At 34.4% G+C, this 26,234-nt stretch overlaps 1 protein-coding gene across 1 annotated transcript in view; it reads right to left on the reverse strand.

Annotated features, from left to right (window-relative positions):
• LOC137243840 (spondin-1) overlaps positions 1-23,946 on the reverse strand; it is a 139,188-nt gene extending 115,242 nt beyond the window's left edge. Inside the window, exon 1 of the mRNA XM_067772023.1 lies at positions 23,889-23,946. The gene's annotated coding sequence lies outside the window, so the exon portion shown is untranslated. The remainder of the gene's footprint in view (positions 1-23,888) is intronic.
• Between the last annotated feature and the right edge of the window lie 2,288 nt (positions 23,947-26,234).

A 26,234-nucleotide genomic window follows, 5' to 3' on the forward strand; every position in this document is an offset into this window, starting at 1 on the left:
ATAAGTTACTTCACTTTGAAATTTATACATCATGTAAAATTAGGAATGCTACCGAGTTACCTGAGCAATACAATATTAAATAATCACGAGATCCATAGTTATGGAACTAGATACTGCAATAATATAAGAGTTCGCAAAGAAGACTTTAGAATACACAGGGTACAAAATGTACAATGAACTACCTACTGAGATAAAAGATTGTGAAAATATTAATAAGTTTAAAGTAAAATTATTTTTATATTGTAAAACACTTGATGTTTAATGAAGCAAATGTTTACTTAACATCAACTAGGTCTTGAAGACCGTAATAAATAAATATAATAATAATAATAATACACATTTTGGTTACCTCAAACATTTAAGTACATACTTGTAGCTGTAGAGTGACCAGATCTTTCGGACGCCAATACGAGACGCCTTGTCAAAATATACATAATTGGGTGATATGATTAAAGGCCGCGGTACAACGACATTTTTCATATAGATGTGTTTAACACAAGCTTATGCATTCCAATAACATCGCCACAATCAACCAAGATGTTGCGTTTGTAAATATGACGGAACTTCAGACTTGGCAAATATAGTTTATTACGCCTTGCCAAAACAAAAGACAAAATTCGCGAACACTGTTGTAAACACTCTCCCTATACAACAAAAATACTTGCTAACATATTTTGTGTCGTATTCTATTGTTATATTGCAGTTTTCAATTGCGAAAACTGTTAGAAATTTTACCAACCAGTGGGAAAAATAATTTCACTTGCAAAGTGTGCCAACACCCTTAGCCAAAGCAAATGTCAAATTCTTCTTCTTATGATTTGCTCGGCACAAAATTGGGGAGTTGGCTACTTTTCAATATCAGATGGCGCCAGTGTTGCTCATTCTACCATTCTCCATAAAAATACGTGCAATCTACTCAAAATGCATAAGCATGTGTTAAACTCATCTATATGAAAAACTGCTTATGGCTCGAACCTATAAAGTATAAGCAAACACGTTTCCTTCTAGATTTCAGGAATTTGAACAATAGTTAACAATACTTCTACATTTAAGTTATAGCAATTTATACAAAAGATTTTTTTTTTGTTTACTCGATCTTAAGCAAATTTTTGGTTTGAATTGCCTAATTAAAATTTCAATGGCTTTAATGATAAAAAATACAAAATATTTATACAGCTTTTTAACACAATAATTCTATAGAAATTTCTTACTATATTAGATTTATATTTTTATGAAAAGAACAAAGCGCGAACTTAATTAGTTTTATTTGTTTCCAAACTGCTTTTATGTTCGCACGCGTTTAAACCTGAATAGAAGGAAACATGAGCAGAACACTGAGAGAATATTAGTAGCGTTCCATTGAGTCATCGAACTCGTGAGCCACGATCAAATTTCATTAGAATGGTCAGGATCAGTACTCTGAGAGTTGGCAGCACTCAACCGATGTGTACACATGTTAGGTTGCCTGTTATGTCTCAAAAATCATCACGAAATAAGCCTGAGTGATCCCCAAATCACGCGCAAATGATCAAGAAATTACCCAGTAAGGACTTCGGAATAAGACCCCAAAATAGCTCATAGCAGAAATTTTAAGCCGACGGCTTTCGTGAAATTTTTTTGTTGTATATCATTTATATTAGCCAGGTTCAACTAAATTTTTGAATTCTCATAGGCCATCGGATCAAACAAAAGAGATTCGTAGCATGTTCCTGGAAAATTTTTCAAAATTCTATGATTACGACTTTGGATTAAGTTTTCGAAAAGGAAACCGTTTCAAGCAGTTGAAATTGTTTTTCGGTTCCAAACAGTTCTGGTTTTGATTTTGAAAAATTAAATGATTTCGGTCGGTTGTGGTTAAGCCATTGATTTCCGTCCGCATATCGACCGCATAGCACCTTTTCTAGGCTGCCGTTTCGAAGAGGTCCTAACTTAGAAAACTTTTGAAACACGCCCTATTTCGGAATTCGGTTGAGAAACGCTCTACCTCAGATTTTGTTTCAAAAACGACCTACCTGAGCTAAGGTTAGGTTAACAAGGTGTGCGTGGTTATTGCCGACACTTCCACGCGTAGAAATTGTTGTCCATTGTGAGTTCCCTCTGTGTGTGCCTGGTGGCGGCACATTCGTCCAAATGAAATGAACCAGGGACCGACTGGGACTGGGACGGGAACGCGGACTGTGACTGGAACTCATTATGGGAATCGGACTGGGACTAGGACTGGAACTGTAACTGGGGCTGAAACTGGGAAAATAGGTAAGGGTAGAAAGGGACTGAGAAAGAGTTAGACGAAGATTGAGAGATAGGGATAGATGGAGCGGAAATGCAGTGAGGGAAAGGACAGAAAGGGAGAAAGAGATGCCGAGAAAGAGAAAGGCAGGGGAAGAAATGAATTAAAGGACAAGGAAAAGGGGAGAGAGCAGGAGGGAGAGTAAGAGGTAAAAACTTGTTAAAAGCTATGCAGATAGACCAAAGTGTGGGCAAAACAACGTCTGTCGGGTCTGCTAGTACTTATATACATATATATCACTAGTTCACGTACATATAAACATATTTCATGTTTCTCCTCTCTTACCTCTTAGTGCTATTTACCAACACAACGTACTTGGCAATGCCGGCTGTAAAAATCTCATATACCAACCTATGACGGAGTCGGATGATTACAATGAAAATCTTTATTATTATACCAGTGAGAGGCGAAGAAAGCGGCACGTCGACATCAATGTGAAAAATATGAAACCTCATACTGAAGAGAGCGCGAAAAGACTTGGATGGATCTGCTGATCAAAAGCTTTGTCTAAGTCACTCTGTTAAAAAGGATGTTTCGGGAAATGATGTTATTATTGTTGCTGTGAAAATGTGTTAAAATGCGTTCTGTACTTTTTGATTATGAGTTTCGATATGTGCATAGATGTGTGTATTACATACGATAAAAATGTATGAAAAAGAACACACTGCGATGCTTAGTCCCAGTTTTTCAGTACAAGTTCAACTCAGTTTGTCAGTTAAACTACGCTTAAACTTGTTCCGTATTTTATCAGTCTACCTTAACTGAAGTTCAACTGTGTGCTATTCTGCCTATTCCACCTGTAGACCTCGTAGCAAAGAACATAGCGTTAACAACTGCAACGAGGCTCTGTGCTTCGAGGCAGCTTCGGCGCAGATCATACGGCTATAGTAGTACAGCGCCATCAATTACAGGACGAACAGTACACGATTCCGTATGTGTGCGTCGAAGGGGCTCTTAGAGCCGCAATAGAGGGTAATGTTTCGCGCAAGGGTGCCCAAATGGCGGACGGGGAGATACACGTGTACACCGATGGTTCCAAAGTAGTGCATGGAGTAGAGCCTGCGGTATACTGTGCTAATCTGGAAATAGATCCTACAATACGACAGATCACTGTAGCGTTCAGGCTGAAGAAGTAGCCGTAATCAAAGCAGTCGAAATACTAGAAGAAAATTGCTTAAACTGCAGCCGCGTCACCTTTTATATTGACAGCCAAGCAGGAATTAGGGCAATAATTTAGCATAGCATAGCATCTAAAAGTGTGAATCGGGATAGGAAGAAGCATACATTTATTTTGGCTCTCAGTGCATATGGGAATCTATTGGAATGAAGAAGCAGATGAACTAGCTAAATATGGCGCATCCCTCGGTGCTTGCTCCGTAGACGTCCGAATAAAATTGGACGAGAATACGAGAAGTCAAGAGTTGCACATGATCGACCAAGTGCGGGTCTGTAAAGTGTCGAAGCTCATGACGGATATTCTTACTGGACACTGCCTTCCGGTGGCACATGCCTTTAAATTAGACTTTGAGCAGATGAATGAAGTGCGGTTTGGAAAAGGAAACGATCGGGCACGTTTTGCACTCGTGCCCTGCGCTTGCGAAACTAAGAATGGAGCTATTAGGAGTGATACAGCTGTCAGATCTAGAAGCAGCAAGTGGCATAGGTCCTGAAAGCTTCTTGTATATGCCAAGAGAACTGAGTTTTTTTTTAACCTAGGCCCTGGTTTTTGATAGGCGTGTTCAGTTTGGTTATTAAATACGAACTCTGGTAGCACTATGGACTCATTCAGAAATTGAGGCTAAACAGCCGATCTGGTTAAAACATAACGCAATAAAACCAGACAGGTGAAGTCAGTAGGACAACAACAATCATTTGACGGTCATGAGCTTAAAAGTAGGGAACATTTTTAGAACTATTTTGCTACTTTTATAAAACCTTAGTAATGCAATCAATATAACTCCTCATTGCAAAAGGGGTTATGAAAGAAAAGTGTAGAGGAAACAGAGGAAATGGAAGAACATATAAAGGAAATTGGAGAGACGTGTGGTAGGCAGAGCACGCTACCATCACACCACGGTGGCTGCAAGTAAGTAGAACACCCGGTCATTTGTTCCACTGTCTTGAGAAAGCTTTTGCTTCACCACTTTAATAGCGTTTCCTTTTCTGAAATAAATTGTTGCCTAAGTAAATGGTAAAGCCTTAATAGAGTTACTCCTACCCCAGAAAATTTTCAACATTTATAGTGCATACAAAGAACATTTCAACTCATCATATTCACTCATATTAACCGAGTATATGTGGAACTTAAGAGCGAATTGAGAGTTGCACAGAGTTGCACTGCCACACCGCCATTTTATACAGAGTAAAAGTGTAACGCTTTTGCGTTGCAAGCAGTCAACAATTTTCACAAAACACCCCGTAAAGGCGTTGCCTGTTTTTTAGAATAGAACAAAAACCCTTGCGCCGCGTATAAAAAGCGTAACACTATAGCCAGAAAAGAAAACGTTTTAAGTGTTCTTGTGAAGGGCAAAGCCTAACCTTGTTAAAAAATGTGCAAAACTATTCACATTTGTAACAGAAGCCGTCACCTGTTGGTCATATTTAAACATGATTGATAGGCCATATCCAAGGAGATTCACTCCAAGGGACTAGTTGGGGATAGGGCCGCCAAGTTTTGGAAATGTCAAACCGAGAGACTTGGGTGTTGAATGATGAAGTGTTTAGTTCAGCAAATAAAGTGATTTTTCAAACCCTTCTCATACGTGTTGAAGATATGTATATGCAACTTAAGTATGAGCTGAGAATCATTTCAAAGGAGAATTTAAACCACTGGAGCCTACTGAAGGATTTTGCATCACTGATTTCGCTTATTCTTTCAGCCAATCGGGATATAAAATTCGCAATCTTTTTCGGGTAACTTGCTTTTTTAACAACTTGAGGACAATTTAAAAACATGTTCGACTTGGGACACTTTATTTAAATTCATTGTACTTTATTAATTTTTTGAAAAAATATTTAAATTTATTATATAATTTTTTTAAGTGTTTTGTTTCAATAACTTGGTGAATTCGGTGATGCGAAATCCGTGTTAGGCCGGCATTGAAAGCGCCTCTTTTCTCAAATAACTTTTAACGGTTAGAAAGAGTTAAATTTCGCAATTAGTTTCTTATAACTGGCAGTGATGCGCATCCCTTGATACCCCTTTCAATCATATCGGACCAGTTTTCGAGATGAACAATAAATGGCCTAGACAGTTTTAAAAGAGTAGAAAATATAGTAACGCGCCGAACGCCGCCACCGCCGCGCCGATATTTCTCTAATACGGATCTCTGGATTTTCTGTTTACGTTTACGCTGTTCGGATATCCGGATTTTCCATTTATGAATCTGGATATCTAGATAGTCGGATATTTTGCTTAGCTATCCGGTTTTTCGGATATTTATCCGGATAGTTGAAAAATCCGGATGCAGTTCACAGCCCCACTAAAATTGAATCTACATCTTTTTCTTTAGTTTGCTTGAAATGCTAAACGATTAATTTGAAATTGTATTATATTCTTTAATTTTCTAACTTTGGATTTCAGCAGAACTTAAAAAAATATACTTTTCAAAGAAAATAAAAAACTTAGGTACAATGTAAAAAATATTTTTGAGCTCGCGGCCTCTTGGCCCGGGGCGTTCTTGGGTCGGGGCCCGCGGCATTTTGCCAATCATCCCACACTATTGTTACGCCACTGTAGGCTAGGCTCAGCTATGTAGTTCAACCAAAAACAAATTGCTTAGCTACGGTATGGTTATCACTAAAGCGTTATGCTACGGCGTCAGAATACATCAGACTACAGTTTGCCAGGGCCTTATATTACTTATTCCGCAATTTTCTTTTTATCCCATGTTCTTTCCATTAAAGAGAGAACTTTAAAGCTAAGAAAGTTTGATCTCATAACCTAATACTGTTTTCACACAGACGGCTTATTGAATAATAAAGGCAGTTTTCTACATTAAGACGCTTATTGAGCTCAATCTTCCCTACAAAATTCGAATCTATAATTATTTCATTAGTAGCTAATCGAATGCCTAATGAAGTCAAAAGCACAATGCAACTCTGTTGGCAGCGTTCCGCTTCCGTTTCCGCTTCTTAATTTTTGGTGTGTTCAGTGCTTAAAAATGTCATTTGTCAAAGTAAATGTCATTGTCTACACGGCGGAACGATACAGCTGATTATAACCTTTTTTATTTGATTTGATACATCAACTACCGGCGCAGTACGATTTTGACATTTGTCCATCGAATTTATAAGTACATAGAATTTTTTTATGTTTGTAGGTATGTCACAATGCTGCCACCTTGTATCGTTCCGCCATGATTGTCTGTCATATAGCATTGTCATTTTATTCGCTTGACATTTCATCCTTCATACTAATCGAGCAGTTACTTCTGTGTGAAAGCAAAAAATTTACGATTTGATTAGAAGGTGAAATGAGATCATTAAGTTTCTGTGTGAAAACAGTATAAGGCCTTTGCATGTGTCACACTTTCTTTGCATAAAATAAAATTTTTTTTTTTTTTTTTTTTTTGAAATCGCAATTATAAACATTTATTTACAGATAACACAAAAAGAAATATTGTCATTTCGACTGCTGATTGAAATATCACCATATCTTCTATATGTTTTGACGTGCGCTGCAGCTTCCTATGAAAACAGAGTTCTGAAATGGGGCGTTCAGCCGAGTTAGGGTGATTTTCCACTCAGGAGTCGATTTATAAAAACGCCCTGGAATTAAAATATCATTGCATATTTTAAAAATTTGTCAACTCTTGGATTAGTTATATTTGTAAAAACACTCGGATAGTAGGGGTCCGAACAATCCAGATTATGTGATGCCACCGCACAAAGTTCCCCATTTACAACGCCTGGTCCCCCAAAATCTTCATTGCACACATCAGATCCATCTTTCGCAGCACAAATCATTGATGTTGTTATTTTTCTCTGTGCCTTCTTATAATGACGCACACATATGGACCTTGGAATTGTAGTTAAGACAGTAGATTGGAGTCTATCCGAAGTCTGCCCATTTTTTGGAGTTTTCCAACCCCATCCACTAATTCGCATTTCCATGCCCGCTTTTAACTTAGTTCCGCAAAATGGTATTGTTTGTACTGTTTCACTCTCTTCAAACGTTGCTGTCAATATCATCAAAGCTATATCCATATCTTTTGTTACGGGATCATAATTCCATGCAACATGTATCCTCTCCACACGTCTAATTTGTCCAACAGAGGGTATTTCACATAAATCCGTTACACCAGCTGCAACAATAAATTCGCTCTTATGTATATTTGCCACGCAACTCGCAGCTGTAACGACCTTCTTCAAAGTGACCAATGAACCGACGCAACGATTTCTGCCATTGCACAGTGTTTCGTGTAGAACAAGCTAGCTGGACAAAATTATTTTATGAGATTTTCCGTTTCATATGCAGTCATTTATTACCACTACGTCATTTTTTTCAGCCATATGTTCTTTTTTTTTTTTCAAAATTTTACTTCATATGCATACATTTGCTGATTTCATATACAGTAACTCATGTGAATAACTGACATAGATCCAAAAAAAATTTAAAGGACTTAAGAATATTACTTTATTGTACTTAAATTGAATGGACTACAAATCTCAATACTCTAAAAAATTCTAAAAATTCGGAAAAAAATTAAAATTTTTTATGAAAATTCGTTGAATTTTTCAAACATTTTTTAAATATAATTTAGTTTTTGTTATAGATCGTGACACATTTTCTTATGGGAAATTAGTTAAAATAAATTTGCGAAAGCGAAAATTGTAAGAATTGTCCAAAAAGGGGTGTCTACTTATTTATGTGAGTGACTGTACATATGTACATACATATTTTTATACTCAGTTTAGCAGAGCTCACAGAGTATATTAAGTTTGATTGGATAACGGTTGGTTGTACATATATAAAGGAATCGATATAGATATAGACTTCCATATATCAAAATAATCAGGATCGAAAAAAAATTTGATTGAGCCATGTCCGTCCGTCCGTCCGTCCGTTAACACGATAACTTGAGTAAATTTTGAGGTATCTTGATGAAATTTTGTATGTAGGTTCCTGAGTACTCATCTCAGATCGCTATTTAAAATGAACGATATCGGACTATAACCACGCCCACTTTTTCGATATCGAAAATTTCGAAAAATCGAAAAAGTGCGATAATTCATTACAAAAGACAGCTAAAGCGACGAAACTTGGTAGGTGAGTTGAACTTATGACGCAGAATAGAAAATTAGTAAAATTTTGGACAATGGGCGTGGCACCGCCCACTTTTTAAAGAAGGTAATTTAAAATTTTTGCAAGCTGTAATTTGGCATTCGTTGAAGATATTATGATGAAATTTGGCAGGAACGTTACTCCTAGTACTGTATGTACGCTTAATAAAAATCAGCAAAATCGGAGAAGGACCACGCCCCCTTTTAAAAAAAATTTTTTTTTAAAGTAAAATTTTAACAAAAATATAATATCTTTACAGTATATAAGTAAATTATGTCAACATTCAACCCCAGCAATGATATAGTGCAACAAAATACAAAAATAAAAGAAAATTTCAAAATGGGCGTGGCTCCGCCCTTTTTCATTTAATTTGTCTAGGATACTTTTAACGCCATATGTCGAACAAAAATTAACCAATCCTTTTGAAATTTTGTAGGGACATAGATTTTATGACATTAAATGTTTTCTGTGAAAATGGGCGAAATCGGTTGATGCCACGCCCAGTTTTTATACACAGTCGTCCGTCTGTCCTTCCGCATGGCCGTTAACACGATAACTTGAGCAAAAATCGACATATCTTTAATGAACTTAGTTCACGTGCTTACTTGAACTCACTTTATCTTGGTATGAAAAATGAACGAAATCCGACTATGATCACGCTCACTTTTTCGATATCGAAAATTACGAAAAATGAAAAAATGCCATAATTCTATACCAAATACGAAAAAAGGGTTGAAACATGGTAAGGTAATTGGATTGTTTTATTGACGCGAAATATAACTTTAGAAAAAACTTTATAAAATGGTTGTGACACCTACCATATTAAGTAGAAGAAAATGAAAAAGTTCTGCAGGGCGAAATAAAAAACCCTTAAAATCTTGGCAGGTATTACATATATAAATAAATTAGCGGTATCCAACAGATGATGTTCTGGGTCACCCTGGTCCACTTTTGGTCGATATCTGGAAAACGCCTTCACACCACTCCCTTTTAAAACTCGCATTAATACCTTTAATTGGATACCCATATCGTACAAACTCATTCTAGAGTCACCCCTGGTCCACCTTTATGGCGATATCTCGAAAGTCCACCTATAGAACCAAGCCCCACTCCCTTTTAAAATGCTCATTAACCCATTTCATTTGATACCCATATCGTGCAAACAAATTCTAGGGTCACCCCAGCTCCACCTTTATGGCGATATCTCGAAACGGCGTCCACCTATGGAACTAAGGATTACTCCCTTTTAAAATACTCATTAACAACTTTCTTTTGATACCCATATTGTACAAAAATTCTAGGGTGACCCCTGCTCCACCTTTATGCCGATATCTCGAAACGGCGTCCACCTATGGAACTGAGGATTACTCCCTTTTAAAATACTCATTATCACCTTTCTTTTGATACCCATATTGTACACACAAATTCTAAGGTCACCCCTGGTCCACCTTTATGGCGATATCTCGAAACGGCGTCCACCTATGGAACTAAGGATTACTCCCTTTTAAAATACTCATTAACAACTTTCTTTTGATACCCATATTGTACACACAAATTCTAGGGTCACCCCTGGTCCACCTTTATTGCGATATCTCGAAACGGCGTCCACCTATGGAACTAAGGATTACTCCGTTTTAAAATACTCATTAACAACTTTCTTTTGATACCCATATTGTACACACAAATTCTAGGGTGACCCCTGCTCCACCTTTATGCCGATATCTCGAAACGGCGTCCACCTATGGAACTAAGGATTACTCCCTTTTAAAATACTCATTAACACCTTTCTTTTGATACCCATATTGTACACACAAATTCTAGGGTCACCCCTGGTCCACCTTTATGGCGATATCTCGAAACGGCGTCCACCTATGGAACTAAGGATTACTCCCTTTTAAAATACTCATTAACAACTTTCTTTTGATACCCATATTGTACAAAAATTCTAGGGTGACCCCTGCTCCACCTTTATGCCGATATCTCGAAACGGCGTCCACCTATGGAACTGAGGATTACTCCCTTTTAAAATACTCATTATCACCTTTCTTTTGATACCCATATTGTACAAACAAATTCTAGGGTCACCCCTGGTCCACCTTTATGGCGATATCTCGAAAATGCGACCACCTATACAACAACCACCACTCCCTTTTAAACCCCTCATTAATACCTTTAATTTGATACCCATATCGTACAAACATATTCTAGAGTCACCCTTGGTCCACCTTTATGGCGATATTTCGAAACGGCGTCCACCTATAAAACTAAGACCCACTCCCTTTTAAAATACGCATTAACACATTTCATTTGATGCCCATATTGTACAAACAAATTCTAGGGTCACCCCTGGTCCACCTTTATGGCGATATCTCGAAACGGCGTCCACCTCTGGAACTAAGGATTACTCCCTTTTAAAATACTCATTAACACCTTTCTTTTGATACCCATATTGTAAAAACAAATTCTAGGGTCACCCCTGGTCCACCTTTATGGCGCTATCTCGAAACGGCGTCCACCTATGGAACTAAGGATTACTCCCTTTTAAAATACTCATTAACACCTTTCATTTGATACCCATATCGTACAAACGCATTCTAGAGTCACCCCTGGTCCACCTTTATGGCGATATCTCGAAAAGGCGACCGCCTATACAACAACCACCACTCCCTTTTAAAACCCTCATTAATACCTTTAATTTGATACCCATATCGTACAAACACATTCTAGAGTCACCCCTGGTCCACCTTTATGGCGATATTTCGAAACGGCGTCCACCTATAGAACTAAGGCCCACTCCCTTTTAAAATACTCATTAACACCATTCGTTTGATGCCCATATTGTACAAACAAATTCTGGGATGACCCCTGGTCCACCTTTGTGGCGATATCTCGAAACGGCGTCCACCTATGGAACTAAGGATTACTCCCTTTTAAAATACTCATTAACACCTTTCATTTGATACCCATGTCGTACAAACGCATTCTAGAGTCAACCCTGATCCACCTTTATAGCTATATCCCTAAATGGCGTCCACCTATAGAACTATAGCCCACTCCCTCATAAAATACTCTTTAATGCCTTTCATTTGATATACATTCCAGGGTTTCCCTCGGTTCGTTTTCCTACATGGTTATTTTCCCTTATGTTGTCACCATAGCTCTCAACTGAGTATGTAATGTTCGGTTACACCCGAACTTAACCTTCCTTACTTGTTTATTTATTTGAGTATTTTTTTTTTTATTTATCCTGGCACTACAATTTTTACAAAATTATTTTATAGTACCAGTCAGGAATGTAAAAGTGAATTACAATAATAATAATAACAATGTAAATAATTAAATTAATTATGTGAAAATTACTTATTACAAAAACTTAAAAGTAAAGTATCATACAAAGTAGAAAAGACAATAGATTTAAATTAAATAAAACCTGATCCAACAAAAAGTTATAGGGTAGGTTATCTTTTATAATTATGTTATTATTCGCTATCAACACTTTCATTGGATGAGTCACTTGTGGAATAGTCATGAACATCAGCAACACTACTGTGAAAGCTTGAAACAACTAGGGTATTTATTGACTCCTCAACATTATCGGGGGACAGTAAATTTAAGACTTCTGAAGTCAGACTTTTAAATTTTTTCTTAGGTATCTCCCTAAAACTGTTAACTAAAGGATCCGATGTTATAAGCAACATATTCATAAGATCTCTATTCGTGGCTTCACGCGACTGCTTTTGTGTGTCTCAAATCTTTTTTACGGGCTTCCTGTGCTTCCTCGGAAACTTGACCAATAGGTAAAATTGCTAATTTTATAATATCAGTAATATGTACTAAGAATTTATGAACTGTAACAGGCATATTAAATCATGGATAGAGATCTATGTATAGTTTTTTAGTCTCGACCGCAAATTCTTAAAATTTTTGGATATTTATATTGTACCCAGATGCTAATACGCGAAGGAGAGTGTCGAATCTTTTGATGAGCGTTACATCCAATCCCGTAATCTCAGCACTAGCCTCAGAATTTTCATTGGTATTGCCGAAACCTGGTTTTGGTTTATCTTCATCAATCCATTGTATGTACCTGTTTTTATGCCTTGGTGACTGGTGCGGTAGGTTGTGGCAGGTTGAAGTCAATGATCTTCGCCTTTTTGCTTTTGGTGTGAACTTGTTGACCTTGCGCGTTTATTTTTGTATGTTTTATGGCTACGGGTTTGTTCCTGTACCAGGGAATTGGTTTTGCCGTTTGTAGATCAGCTTTAAAGGTTCAAATATCTCGTCGGAGCTGGTACGTACTATAGTGTTAACTACTTTGTACTCTTTACTTTAATTATACTCAGTTGAGCAGAGCTCACAGAGTATATTAAGTTTGATTGGATAATGGTTGGTTGTACATATATAAAGGAATCGAGATAGATATAGACTTCCATATATCAAAATAATCAGAATCGAAAAAAAATTTGATTGAGCCATGTCCGTTCGTCCGTCCGTCCGTCCGTCCGTTAACACGATAACTTGAGTAAATTTTGAGGTATCTTGATGAAATTTGGTACGTAGGTTCCTGAGCACTCATCTCAGATCGCTATTTAAAATGAACGATATCGGACTATAACCACGCCCACTTTCGATATCGAAAATTTCGAAAAACCGAAAAAGTGCGATAATTCATTACAAAAGACCGATAAAGCGACAAAACTTGGTAGATGAGTTGAACTCATGACGCAAAATAGAAAATTAGTAAAATTTTGGACAATGGGCGTGGCACCGCCCACTTTTAAAAGAAGGTAATTTAAAATTTTGCAAGCTGTAATTTGGCAGTAGTTGAAGATATCATGATGAAATTTGGCAGGAACGTTACACTTATTACTATATGTACGCTTAATAAAAATTAGCAAAATCGGAGAAGGACCACGCGCACTTTTAAAAAAAAATTTTTTTTAAAGTAAAATTTTAACAAAAAATTTAATATCTTTACAGTATATAAGTAAATTATGTCAAGATTCAACTCCAGTAATGATATGGTGCAACAAAATACAAAAATAAAAGAAAATTTAAAAATGGGCGTGGCTCCGCCCTTTTTCATTTAATTTGTCTAGGATACTTTTAACGCCATAAGTCGAACAAAAATTAACCAATCCTTTTGAAATTTGGTAGAGGCATAGATTTTATGGCGTTAACTGTTTTCTGTGAAAATGGGCGAAATCGGTTAATGCCACGCCCAGTTTTTATACACAGCCGTCCGTCTGTCCTTCCGCATGGCCGTTAACACGATAACTTCAGCAAAAATCGATATATCTTTATTAAACTCAGTTCACGTACTTATCTGAACTCACTTTATCTTGGTATGAAAAATGAACGAAATCCGACTATGACCACGCCCACTTTTTCGATATCGAAAATTACGACAATTGAAAAAAATGCCATAATTCTATACCAAATACGAAAAAAGGAATGAAACATGGTAATTGTATTGGTCTATTGACGCAAGATATAACTTTAGAAAAAACTTGGTAAAATGGGTGTGACACCTACCATATTAAGTAGAAGAAAATGAAAAAGTTCTGCAGGGCGAAATAAAAAACTCTTAAAATCTTGGCAGGTATTACATATATAAATAAATTAGCGGTATCCAACAGATGATGTTCTGGGTCACCCTGGTCCACATTTTAGTCGATATCTGGAAAACGCCTTCACATATACAACTACCACCACTCCCTTTTAAAACTCTCATTAATACCTTTAATTTGATACCCATATCGTACAAACTCATTCTAGAGTCACCCCTGGTCCACCTTTATGGCGATATTTCGAAAAGGCGAACACCTATACAACGAAGGCCCACTCCCTTTTAAAAATACTCACTAACACCTTTCATTTGATACCATATCGTACAAACGCATTCTAGAGTCACACCTGGTCCATCTTTATGGCGATATCTCGAAAAGGCGTCCACCTATAGAACTAAGGCCCACTCCCTCTTAAAATACTCATTAACACCTTTCATTTGATACCCATATCCTGCAAACAAAGTCTAGAGTCACCCCTGGTCCACCTTTATTGCGATACCTCGAAAAGGTCTCCACCTATAGAACTAAGGCCCACTCCCTTTTAAAATACTCATTAACTCCTTTCGTTTGATACCCATATTGCACAAACGAATTCTAGAGTCACCCCTGGCCCACCTTTATGGCGATATCTCGAAACGGCGTCCACCTATGGAACTAAGGATTACTCCCTTTTAAAATACTCATTAACACCTTTCATTTGATACCATATCGTACAAACGCATTCTAGAGTCACCCCTGGTCCAGAAAGGCCCACTCCCAATTAAAATACTCATTAACTCCTTTCGTTTGATACCCATATTGCACAAACGAATTCTAGAGTCACCCCTGGCCCACCTTTTTGGCGATATCTCGAAACGGCGTCCACCTATGGAACTAAGGATTACTCCCTTTTAAAATACTCATTAACACCTTTCATTTGATACCATATCGTACAAACGCATTCTAGAGTCACACCTGGTCCATCTTTATGGCGATATCTCGAAAAAGCGTCCACCTATAGAACTAAGGCCAACTCCCTCTTAAAATACTCATTAACACCTTTCATTTGATACCCATATCCTGCAAACAAAGTCTAGAGTCACCCCTGGTCCACCTTTATTGCGATACCTCGAAAAGGTCTCCACCTATAGAACTAAGGCCCACTCCCTTTTAAAATACTCATTAACTCCTTTCGTTTGATACCCATATTGCACAAACGAATTCTAGAGTCACCCCTGGCCCACCTTTATGGCGATATCTCGAAACGGCGTCCACCTATAGAACTAAGGCCCACTCCCTTTTAAAATGCTCATTAACACCTTTCATTTGATAGCCATATCGTACAAACGCATTCTAGAGTCACCCCTGGTCCATCTTTACGGCGATATCTCGAAAAGGCGTCCATCTATAGAACTTAGGTCCACGCCCTTTTAAAATACTCATTAATACCTTTCATTTGATACCATATCGTACAAACGCATTCTAGAGTCACACCTGGTCCATCTTTATGGCGATATCTCGAAAAGGCGTCCACCTATAGAACTAAGGCCCACTCCCTCTTAAAATACTCATTAACACCTTTCATTTGATACCCATATCCTGCAAACAAAGTCTAGAGTCACCCCTGGTCCACCTTTATTGCGATACCTCGAAAAGGTCTCCACCTATAGAACTAAGGCCCACTCCCTTTTAAAATACTCATTAATTCCTTTCGTTTGATACCCATATTGCACAAACGAATTCTAGAGTCACCCCTGGCCCACCTTTATGGCGATATCTCGAAACGGCGTCCACCTATAGAACTAAGGCCCACTCCCTTTTAAAATGCTCATTAACACCTTTCATTTGATTCCCATATCGTACAAACGCATTCTAGAGTCAACCCTGATCCACCTTTATGGCTATATCCCTAAATGGAGTCCACCTATAGAACTATGGCCCACTCCCTCATAAAATACTCTTTAATGCCTTTCATTTGATACACATGTCATACAACCAGATTCCAGGGTTTCCCTCGGTTCATTTTTGTACATGGTTATTTTCCCTTATGTTGTCACCATAGCTCTCAACTGAGTATGTAATGTTCGGTTACACCCGAACTTAACCTTCCTTACTTGTTTTTAAAATAATTTTAATTGAGTTTTCGTGTTAACTTAAAATTTTGAATAACTTCAAAAAAAGAAAATTTTAATTAGTTGGAAAATATTTAAACTCAAAGCAAAACAAAAATAAATTGTATATTGCAAACCAAAATAAAAGAGTTTTTTAAAATATCAACTTGAATGTTGGTATATTGGCGATCCTCAATCGAACCAATTAAATAGCAATAATTTCATGAACAATATATTTTATCTTTTTTGACAAAAGTGGTGTAATTCTTCCGCGCAACCAATTTTTCCCATCTAACTGAAAGTAGCTTCTAAAAGAAACTAATAAGAAGTTTCAATATATCTTCATCAGTCGCCTTGTCAATATTAAATGCAAAACTAAAATATAAAAGACATATTTGGTTCAAGTCATTATGAATTGCTAAACAGAATTTAAAAATATATTAAGAAAAATGAAGACAACCCAGTGTAGTTTGTGAACTACAACATTTAATGAGCGAAATGAATAATTAAACCGAACTTTCGCACTTAATTATATATATATATATACGAAAGCTCATAACAAAAGTTTAAAAAACCTGTTAAATTAATTGTGGTAAAACATTAGAAGACAACCAACAAAGGATGTACCATTGTCGCAGAGTGTTTAACAGTACACCTAATTTTGTTAAAACAACAGCCGCTGGAACTAAACAAAAATAACTTTATTAATTGTTAAAACTTTGATAGAAATAATAAAATAGTTAAAAATGCAACAAAAAAATTGTGAAATAATTAAAAAATTAAATTTTTGAGTGATTTTTCGCAACACATTGCAACATATCTTTAAGTTACGCAATATAAAACACTTAAAACGAGAAGTGTAAATACGCCAAAACTCATTTTTAAAAATAAATGCCAGATCAAAACAATACTGCCACTGTTTCAAATACTACCACAGCTGTCGAAAATTGATCCAGCATTACTCAGGAAGTTTCATCTACAAAATAGTGTCACAAACCTCTCCCTACATTTCATTCGTATATCCAAGTATTTTAACATTCAACAAGCAACATCGTCATATAGTGTACCGTTTATTGGAACCATTCATGATCTTTAACGTCCTCTACACAAATAAGAGCATCATTATATTTTAAAGCCATTGCATATTTAAATTTATCAATCAACTCTTCCATAGTAATAAATCGTAAATATAAATTTTAAATAATTTTAACTTTTTCTAAATACAATTTTTATTTTAATATTAAATTAAAATTTCAAATTTATTTTAAGATTATTTTTATATCTTAAAAATTTTAATATAAGTTATTAAAATTTACTTATTTTTTATATAAAATTAAATATTGTAAGATCGCGAGTTTGAATCGAGCTCAAGGCCTAACAATAATTATTTTATCATTATTATTTTTATAATATATTTTTTCTTAATTGAAAAAATTTTTTTTAAAATATGACACTATGGCATCATCGCCATAAACAAAGTCCAATTTTTACAACTATTCTGTAACAGATGTCGCAGTGCTGTGAATATCAATTGGCAAGAACCAGAATTGAAGTAGGAATAATGAAGACAAACAAGAAACCGCTGTGGTGGCTGAATGGTTATAGCAGCGGCGCCTAAACGTTGCCGATGAAGGAATTTAGCAGTTCCCGAAATGGATCTATACAACGAGCTTTGGCAGTTGTCTAAATTTTTTCTTTCTTCTATTCTAATTTAAAAAAAAATGTTTTCAATTAAGAAAAAATATATTATAACAATAATAATGATAAAATAATTATTGTTAGGCCTTGAGCTCGATTCAAACTCGCGATCTTACAAATCAGTAGGCCGATATAACAACAAAAATTGTTAATACATCCCAGAGCACGGGGAAAAAGTGTCAATAAAATATGACACTATGGCATCATCGCCATAAACAAAGTCCAATTTTCACAACTATTCTGTAACAGATGTCGCAGTGCTGTGAATATCAATTGGCAAGAACCAGAATTGAAGTAGGAATAATGAAGACAAACAAGAAACCGCGCTGTGGTGGCTGAATGGTTATAGCAGCGGCGCCTAAACGTTGCCGATGAAGGAATTTAGCAGTTCCCGAAATGGATCTATACAACGAGCTTTGGCAGTTGTCTAAATTTTTTCTTTCTTCTATTCTAATTTAAAAAAAAATTTTTCAATTAAGAAAAAATATATTATAACAATAATAATGATAAAAATAATTATTGTTAGGCCTTGAGCTCGATTCAAACTCGCGATCTTACAAATCAGTAGGCCGATATAACAACAAAAATTGTTAATACATCCCAGAGCACGGGGAAAAAGTGTCAATAAAATATGACACTATGGCATCATCGCCATAAACAAAGTCCAATTTTCACAACTATTCTGTAACAGATGTCGCAGTGCTGTGAATATCAATTGGCAAGAACCAGAATTGAAGTAGGAATAATGAAGACAAACAAGAAACCGCTGTGGTGGCTGAATGGTTATAGCAGCGGCGCCTAAACGTTGCCGATGAAGGAATTTGGCAGTTCCCGAAATGGATCTATACAACGAGCTTTGGCAGTTGTCTAAATTTTTTCTTTCTGCTATTCTAATTTAAAAAAAATTTTTCAATTAAGAAAAAATATATTATAACAATAATAATGATAAAATAATTATTGTTAGGCCTTGAGCTCGATTCAAACTCGCGATCTTACAAATCAGTAGGCCGATATAACAACAAAAATTGTTATTAAATATTGTATTTAAATTGCTAACTCCCTTTCCAAAAAATTCTTAAATATTTTCTTATTTTCAAATATTTCCTTTAAATTTCTATTCATATGGTTCTACATTCACCAATACGAACTCGTAATTTTACAAATTCAGAAAATCAAAATATCAACCATACAAATAACATCATGACTCACAATACAACTCAAAACTCTAACATTAATACAACACAAAACAACATCTCTAATACAACACAAAATACTTCAACACAAGATAACTTTACAAATTTTCCTTCTACTAAATCTATTAAATTACCACAATTTTGGCAAGATTGTCCTGATGCCTGGTTTTTGCTTGTTGAAGGACAATTTGAAATTAACAATATCAATGATGATAATTTAAAATTTCAAAATGTTCTAATTACTCTTCAACGAGATACTATATCTAAAATTTTAGATGTTATTAACCCTCCTCCTCTTTTTAATAAATATGATACAATCAAAAAAATTCTATGTGAAAGATTTTCTCTTAGCGAAGAAAAACGATTAGAACAATTATTTTCAAAAACTGAACTTGGTGATCGTTCACCATCTGAACTATTCAGATTTATGAAATCACTTATAGGTTCTGACTCCATAGTTAGCCAAGAATTACTCTTTAAATTGTGTATTCGTAAATTACCACAAGAAATACAAATTCATTTGACTTCCAATAATAATCAAAACAGAGACGAAATTATTATTTTAGCTGACAAACTTTTTGATTTAATCAATATCCTCATTTTTCCAAATCTCCTGTAGTCTCAAGTATAAATAATAATATTTTAGAACAATGCGTTAAAAATTTAACTGAATTAACCACGGCTATTTTTCAAAATTTAAATAAAATTTCTAATGATATTAATCAATTAAAAATCCGTTCAAGATCTAAAGATTAAAATAGATCTAAATCTCGAAATTTTTCAAGATCAAGAAATTTTTCAAACAATCGTAAATTTAATTCACAAACAACTATTTGTTGGTATCACAAAAAATTTAAAAATAACGCTCTTAAATATATACCCCCATGCAATTTTAATTAAAATCATAATTCAAATTGCGAACAAAATTTAAACTGAAACGATCCATTATGACGGTGACGGATAATGGAACTATTATTAAACCTACTCGTCGCCTATTCATATTTGATAAATTCAATAAACTTAATTTTCTTATCGATACCGGCGCAGTTGTATCAGTTATTCCTTTTTCTAAATTTAAAATTTATAAAAGAAATTCGGATCTTACTTTGACCGCAGCAAACGGTTCTTCAATTGAAACTTTCGGTACAAAACTACTTAAAATTGATTTAGGTTTAAGAAGAGATTTTGAATTTTCATTCATTATTGCGAACATTGATACACCAATTTTAGGAGCAAACTTTTTAGAAAAATTCGGAATTATTGTCAATATTAAAAATAAAGAAATAATGGATTCTACTATAATAATTAAAGTTGCTGGATCTTCTGGATTTTCTGATATTTTCTCACTCAAAATTCCTATTGTCGAAAATAAGTTTTCAAAATTACTTAATGAATTTCCATCTATTACCTGTGAACCAGATTATACTAAAAAAGTTAAACACCATACGGTTCACAGGATAGAAACAAAAGGTATTTTACCATTTTCGAAACCCAAACGTCTTGATCCAATCAAACTTAAAATTGCTAAAGCTGAATTTGAATTTTTAGTTAAAACGGGTATATGCAGACCCTCAAATTCTCCTATTGCATCTCCACTTCATCTCGTTCCTAAAAAAGAACCGAATGATTGGAGACCTTGCGGAGACTATCGAAGACTTAATTTTATTACTACACCAGATCGGTATCCTTTACCACATATTCACGATTTAACAATTGATTTAAAAAACAAACAATTTTTTTTCCAAAATTGATCTTGTGCGTGCCTACCACCAAATTCCAATGGCAGAAGAAGACATTCATAAAACTGCAATAACTACCCCTTTTGGAATGTTTGAATTCGTAGGAATGCCCTTCGGTTTACGGAACAGTGCTCAAACTTTCCAACGCTTTATTAATGAAGTATTTTCTGATTTCGATTTTGTATTTACATACATTGATGACATTCTTATTGCCAGTGATAATGAAGATCAACATATAAATCATTTAAAATCAGTTTTCAAAAGACTTGAAGAATATAATTTAAATATCAAACCTTCAAAATGTACTCTCGGTGTAAATAAATTAAATTTTTTAAGTTACGAAATTTCAGGCGAAGGTATTAAACAATCTTTAGATAGAATTGAAATCATAACACATTTTGAAAAACCAATTTCTATAAATAAATTACAAAAATTTTTAGGTATGATAAATTACTATCACAGATATATTAAAATGTTAGCAACAGAACTTAGTCCTCTGCATGAAATGTTAACACATGCAATTAAAAACAAACTCAAACAATTAAATTGGACAAATGAAACCACAACAGCTTTCGAAAATGTTAAAAAACTTTTTGCTAAAAATACTTTACTTACACATTTCGACAAAAATGGTACTTTATCATTAGCAGTAGATGCATCAAATGTTGCTATTGGAGCAGTTCTTCAACAAACTAGCAATAATATACTAGAACCCTTAGCTTATTTTTCAAGAAAATTAACTACAACAGAAACTAAATATTCAACATTTGATCGTGAACTTTTGGCTATTTATAATTCAATTAAACATTTTAAACATTTTCTTGAAGGATCATAAACCTTTAATTCATGTTCTAAATTCTAAATTAGATAGATCTCCTCGTCAACTACGTCATCTTGAATATATTGTTAAATTTACAAATGATATTCAATATATACGTGGAAAAGACAACATAGTTGCCGACACACTTTCCCGTATTCTAGAAATAAATGCAATTTCAACTCAAGATATAAATTTAGAAACTTTATATAAAGAACAACAAACTGATACATTTTTACAAAAAACCATTTCTGATCAAAATTCTAAAAATAATTTAAAAGAAATTCATATTCCAGTTATTAATTTAAATATATGGTGTGATGTTTCTCTACAACCTTTTCGACCTTATGTTCCACATTCTATGAGAAGAATTATATTTGACAAAATTCAGTCATTATCTCATCCAAGTATAAGAACAACTAGAAAATTAATTCAAAATAAATATTATTGGCCTAACATGCGTAAAGAGATTAACGATTGGTCTTCACCTTGCATCAATTGTCAAAAATTCAAAATTTCAAGACATACTAAATCTCCTATCCAAAAAATTCAAATACCATCAGGCCGTTTTGAACATATTCATATGGATATTGTTGGACCTCTTCCAGTTTCAAATGGGAATTGTTATATTTTAACAATTATTGACAGATTTTCACGTTGGCCTGAAGCTTATCCACTTAAAGATATTTCAACAAATACTATAGTAAAAACTTTTATTCAAAATTATATACCACGATTTGGTATACCATTAAATATTACAGTAGATCAAGGTTCACAATTTACTTCAAAATTTTTTACGGAATTAACTAAACTTTTAGGTTTTCATAAAATTCATACATCTCCTTACCATCCCCAAGCAAATGGCATGATAGAGAGATTTCATCGAACTTTAAAAGCAGCAATTATAGCATCAAACGACTCGGTTCATTCAAAGATATTTCAACAAATACTATAGTAAAAACTTTTATTCAAAATTATATACCACGATTTGGTATACCATTAAATATTACAGTAGATCAAGGTTCACAATTCACTTCAAAATTTTTTACGGAATTAACTAAACTTTTAGGTTCTCATAAAATTCATACATCTCCTTACCATCCCCAAGCAAATGGCATGATAGAGAGATTTCATCGAACTTTAAAAGCAGCAATTATAGGATCAATCGACTCGGTTCATTGGTCTGACATTTTACCATTCATTCTACTTGGTTTACGAACTTCTATTAAAGAAGATTTAAAATGTTCATCTGCTGCACTTGTTTATGGCCAAACACTTAGAATACCTGGTGAATTAATTATTTCAAATAGTAATAAAGAACATGATTTTTCTAATGACGCTCTTCATAAAATAAGAGATCATTTTTCGCTTGTTCGTTCTAAAGTTTTTCATCATAACAAAGAAAATTTTTTCGTTCCTAAACAATTAGAAAATTGTGAGTATGTTTTTGTTAAATTTCTTCGTAAATCTAATTTAGAATCACCTTATGAAGGACCTTTTAAAGTTATCTCTAAGAAACATAAAACATTTACAATTCAATACAAAAATACTATTAAAAATATTTCAATTGATTTACTTAAACCAGCAAACATACTTATTAACACTAATTTAAATACAAATACATTAAACAACAAAAAACAAAAAAAGGTTACATTTAATATTAATTAATAATTTGTTTGTTTCAAATTTTCTTGGAGGGGGAGTAAATATAGTGTTAACTACTTTGTACTCTTTACTTTAATTTTTAAAATAATTTTAATTGAGTTTTCGTGTTAACTTAAAATTTTGAATAACTTCAAAAAAAAAGAAAATTTTAATTAGTTGGAAAATATTTAAACTCAAAAATAAACAAAAATAAATTTTATATTGCAAACCAAAATAAAAGAGTTTTTTAAAATATCAACTTGAATGTTGATATACGTACATACATCCTATTTGATATGTAGAGATAACTAAATCTACAAAAAAAAAAAAATTAAAAATAGATGTGCTAAGAATTCGCAATGGTTTTTTTTCGACTATTAGAGAATATTTGCGACTATAACATATGTAAAATAAAGCCCGGATGTCCGCGGATGTATGTAACTTTTTTGTCCCTAAAGTTAAAAATATAGTGAAAAAATACCTTTTTTTTCTTAATAACGGAATGTTAAATATATTGAAAATACTCTAATTGTGAAAGAATTACTATTAAAAAATTCTACTTACCTTCGAGCTTAGAATCCATCAAAAAAATTATGTAAAAGTGTTCACTTAAAAGAAATATGAATCTTAAGAATTTTGCAAATTAATCAATGTATTTTACGGCCACTCCTGCCTTCTTACTTCAATTACTCAATATATAAAATAAAATAAATGTAAGGCGCGATAACCTCCGAAGAGATCTAAGGCCGAGCGTCTCTTCCAATTTGCGTCGTGCTCCTCTTGATTTTCCCTACAAATTGGCCGGACGGGACCTACATGTTTTATGCCGACTCCGAACAGCATCTGCAAGGCAGATGAGTTTTCACTGAGAGCTTTTCATGGCAGAAATACACCCGGAGCGCTTGCCAAACACTGCCGAGGGGCGACTCCGCTTAGAAAAATTTTCTTCTAATTGAAAAATCTTATTTCTAAAATTTTGATGTTGCTTTGCCCGGGGTTTGAACCCAGGGCATACGGTGTGGTAGGCGGAGCACGCTACCATCGCCAATATATATGAGCAAAAATATAAAAAAAAAAAGCAAAAATCCCGTTATTTTGTTTGTTTTCTTTCATTTCTCATTACACTTTTCTTGGAATAAGAACTTTGTTTTTGTCCAGCTAGCTTGTTCTACACGAAACACTGTGCATTGTGGTGAATTGACACTAAATGTGGGGCTAACTCTATGGGCCAAGGAAGGCCGCCTACAATGCGAAATTCTGAACTCGTGTACGTCGAAATGCAGCTAAATATCAAAAACAAGACCGCGAAGTAATGGCGTAAATTCATTTTATTTGAAGACTATTTCCACCGCTTTTTAAGTATAAACTACACCGATATCAATTTTGTGGGCGCTATTTATACATAAATGGGTCGTGTGAATAAACAATAAGAAAAAACGTTTCCTTCTAGATTTCAGGAATTTGAACAATAGTTAATTGTTTAAGTTAAAGCAATTTATACAAAGGAAATTTTTTTTTGTACTCGACCTATTATGGCTTGAGTAAATTTTTGGTTTGAAGTGCCTAATTAAAATTTCAATGGCCTTAATTATGAAAAAAACAAAATATTTACACAGCTTTTTAACATAACATTTCCATAGAAATTTCTTACTATATTAGATTTATATTTTTATGAAAAGAACAAAGCGTAAACTTAGTTAGTTTTATTTGTTTCCAAACTGCTTTTATGTTCACACACTTTTAAACCTGCATAGAAGGAAAAATGAGTAGAAGACTGAGCGAATATTAGTAGCGTTCCATTGAGTCATCGAACTCGTGAGCCACGATCAAATCTCATTAGAATGGTCAGGATCAGTACTCTGAGAGTTAATAGCACTCAACAGATGTGTACACATGATAGGGTGTATGTTATTTTCAACCTTTTTTGCCGAATCGCTCCATAAAATTTTACTAAAAAAGTAGGAACAAATTATCAAACTTATAACTAGTATTATTAGTTCTTTAAAACATACCGAAAATGGGATATATTTTTCATATAAATTTGTATGGGATTTTGCACTTAAAAAAGGTTGAGTACTAACAGTTAACAAAGGGATCGCCAGTTAAAATACGTAGGAAAATGTCGGTAGAGGTACCAAAAGAAATGTTTTAAATTAAATAACTTTCGTGCCCAGGCTGATATTAAAAATTTTACTTTTGTCAGGATGTTTGTGCAAAAAGCGATTGCACATTGTGTATTTAACAAAAAAAAATTTATGATTTTGTATCATGATTTGAAGTGAGTATTATGCAATGTTATGGCTTTAATAATTTTTTTCACACACAAAGCTAAAATGAATGGATTGTAGAGTGGAAAAAATATATTAAATATGGGATGCCCTAGTGCACATGTCTGTGCTGCCAAGAACTTAGGGTGTGATGTCAACAATTTCCCACAAAAAACAAACCAACAGAGCCACCCGGCTAATACGAAGCTGATCCGGATAGATATAACGATCACAGCGTTGTTGTTGCATTTGCATGTTAAATATCTATTCGTATCTGGATCACGCTCCATTAGAACGCAACTAATATACTATTTGGTGGCGTTACCAGAATGCTTCATTCCATACAAATTTTGGTTACCTCAAACATTTAAGTACTTGTATCTGTAGAGTGACCAGATCTTTCGGACGCCAATCCGAGACGCCTTGTCAAAATATACATAATTGGGTGGTGTGATTCAAGTATTAGCAAACACATTTCCTTCTAGATTTCAGCCATTTGAACAATAGTTAACAATACTTCTATATTTAAGTTATAGCAATTTATACAAAAGATTTTTTTTTTGTTTACTCGATCTTAAGCAAAATTTTGTGTTGAAGTGCCTAATTAAAATTTCAATGGCCTTAATGATGAATGTTAAGAATA

This window comes from Eurosta solidaginis, chromosome 3 (assembly GCF_040869045.1).
Source record: "Eurosta solidaginis isolate ZX-2024a chromosome 3, ASM4086904v1, whole genome shotgun sequence".
NCBI classification, from domain to species: Eukaryota; Metazoa; Arthropoda; class Insecta; order Diptera; family Tephritidae; genus Eurosta; species Eurosta solidaginis.